This window comes from Vipera berus (assembly GCF_964194415.1).
Source record: "Vipera berus genome assembly, chromosome: 7".
NCBI classification, from domain to species: domain Eukaryota; kingdom Metazoa; phylum Chordata; class Lepidosauria; order Squamata; family Viperidae; genus Vipera; species Vipera berus.
This window is the reverse complement of record NC_138209.1, coordinates 75,970,662-75,973,835: the sequence shown is the minus strand read 5'-3', so window position 1 is coordinate 75,973,835 and position 3,174 is coordinate 75,970,662.

Here is a 3,174-nt window from a genome sequence, read left to right as displayed (position 1 = left end):
TCGGAGAATTTTTTTTATTCTGCCGCGGCCGCTGAGTTGACTTGACACGTATTCGAATTCCGCCGCCTTTGCGCGACAATTCTGCCGATTCTCTGGTCTTCTATCTATCCCACCTTCGTCGCCAGTTGTTTAGTTCTGATAGACGAGGACTCAGAGTGGTTTAACAAGGAATGAGTTTATTGAATACACAAAGTCAACTGCTAACTGTCAAATGTTGCAACCCTTTTATAGGGAAAGCGTTTGAACTGTAACCAATACAAACAGTCTCTTTTCCCGCTCCTTGGTTGTGGCGTCCAATGAATGCACCTTATTTTCCCGCTTAAAACCTTGCAAAGCTGCACTGTGTTTGCAATCTCTTCCAAGGCCTATTGCTAACTATTTACATACATAACAAGAACAATGTTATTCTTGAAACAGATCAAATCTTTTGCCACTGATGTTCCATTTTGGGCTAAGAGTTACAAGCAGCCTCTCAGATTTCAGCAGAGGGAAAGGGGGAAAAAGCGCAGAAGCATGTAAAAGAAGACTCTAAAATTTAATTTCTTACTTAAACTAATTCTTGTTCGTATTGGGAAATAAGTGTAAGCCACCTCAAAATATTTACCCCTCTGGTTTACAGTTTTAAAAGCATTATTGCAACGTGGTTTTATTTTATTTCGTTGCAATTCTAGCGATGCCGTTATCTGCTCTCAGGATATTTAGTTATTAGTTTATGGTTTCACGCCGGTCTGATCTGTACCGTCCCGATATAGTTAGTGCTCAGCTAACAATAGTTCATTTAGTGAGCCTTCAAACTTACAACGGCTTTGAAAAAAACCCTGACTTTGTGACCATTTTTCACACTTACGACCCTTGCAGCACCCTCACGGTCACATGATCAAAATTCAGATGCTTGGCAACTGATTCATATTTATGACGGCATCCCGGGGTGACGTGATCCCCTTTTGCGACCTTCTGACAAGCAAGATTCACTTAACAACCGGGTTACTAATTTAACGGCGGCAGGGATTCAGTTAACAATTGGTGGAGCAGTGGGCTAATGCCTCCTTAAGTAACCCCAGGTGCCTGAAATTAGTGCAGGTTCGAGTCCCACCAGGCTCAAGGTTGACTCAGCCTCCCATCCTTCCGAGGTAGGTAAAATGAGGACCCAGATTGTTGGGGGCAATAAACTGACTTTGTAATAATGCCGCTTGGGGCCCCCCGAAAACCCTAATAAGCAGGCATATACATAGAATGAAGGCTATTGCTAAGCACATTGATTTGTGCTTTAGATTGTAAGCCGCCCTGAGTCTTCGGAGAAGGGCGGGATATAAATGGGATTAAAAAAAAATGGGGTGGGAGAAAGGTCGTGAAATGGGGCAAAACCTCCCTTAACAAATGTCTCGCTTACCGACACAAACTTTGGGCTCAACTGCGGGCGTTAAGTCGAGGACTGTCCGTACAACTTCCTCCTTCTTCCTTTTTCTGTTGGGTTAGGGACACTTAGTGCCGACCAAAGGGTTAACTCCAGAAGGACCACAACAGGTATGGATTTGACCTTGAAAAAGATGCCGGAGGGGTTATTTTATTTTGAACGTGGGTGTGGACGAAAGAGTAGCCTCCCCATTCTTCGGGAATCTACACAGGTGCGCATGAAACTTCAAAGCCACCGCCGGAAATGTTTGCACCTGGGAGGTGGTGAAAAAAAAATCCTGCATTAATCTGCACCCACCACGCTCCGCTGAATATTCAGACAGGACCCGCCTTTGTGTCAGCCCTTCTCAATCAGCTATTTCCTCCCAAATGGAGAGCCTCAAAGATGTACGTTGTTGTGGTTGTTGTTAGTTGCGAAGTCGTGTCCGACCCATCGCGACCCTATGAACAATGTTCCTCCAGGCCTTCCTGTCCTCTACCATCTTCTGGAGTCCATTTAAGCTCACGTCTACTGCTTCAGTGACTCCATCCAGCCACCTCATTCTCTGTCGTCCCCTTCTTCTCTTGCCCTCAATCTTTCCCAGCATTAGGCTCTTCTCCAGTGAGTCCTTCCTTCTCATTAGGTGGCCAAAGTATTTGAGTTTTAGCTTCAGGATCTGGCCTTCTAAAGAGCAGTCAGGGTTGATCTCCTCTAGGACTGACCGGTTTGATCGCCTTGCAGTCCAAGGAACTCGCAGGAGTCTTCTCCAGCACCATAGTTCAAAGGCTTCAATTCTTTGGCGCTCAGCCTTTCTTATGGTCCAACTTTCACTGCCATACATTGCAACTGGGAAGACCATAGCCTTGACTATACGCACTTTTGTTGACAGGGTGATGTCTCTGCTTTTTAGTGTGCTGTCTAGGTTTGCCATGGCTTTCCTCCCGAGGAGCAAGCGTCTTTTAATTTCTTGGCTACAGTCCCCATCTGCAGTGATCTTGGAGCCCAGGAAAATAAAATCTGTCACTACCTCCATTTCTTCCCCATCTATTGGCCAGGAATTGAGAGGGCCGGATGCCATGATCTTGGTTTTCTTAATGTTTAGTTTCAACCAAAGTTTTGCACTCTCCTTCTTCACTCGCAACAAGAGGCTCTTTAGTTCCTCTTCACTTTCTGCCATTAGAGTGGTATCATCCAAAGATGTACAGCCCCCTTTAAAACCCACAAGCGATTGTACAGATTTTTCTCGGCGAAATATTATCTTACGTCTTCGGCCTCATTTGAGTCACAGCCACACGTGTTGGAGCCTTGCTCCGACTGTTGCGTTGCACCCTGTTTGGCTTCGACAACAGGCGTGGTGGGTGAGACAGTGAAGAAATACGAGTAGACAGGGCGCACGGATTTTTCAGATGGGGGAATGTCTTCGTGTCTTCCGTCTCCCCCTAAAAACAGTGTCTGTATGTTATAATTTGTATATTATATTTCAGATAAGAGGGGGGGGGCGAAAGGGTATTTGGGCAAACAGATTGCCCTTAGCTTCATTTGGTAAATCGAAGGGTTGCCCGACACAAAAGACTGAATAACTGACGTTTCAAAGCAAGTGAACTAACCACACACTTGCCTACTATCTTAAAGTCCATTTTGATGATAGCAGTCTTCCAGTATTTGAGGGGCTGCCACAAAGAAGAGGGCGACAAACTATTCTCCAAAGCACCAGAGGACAGGACAAGGAACAATGGTTGGGAACTGACCAAAGAGAGAAGCAACCTGGAATTAAGGAGAAA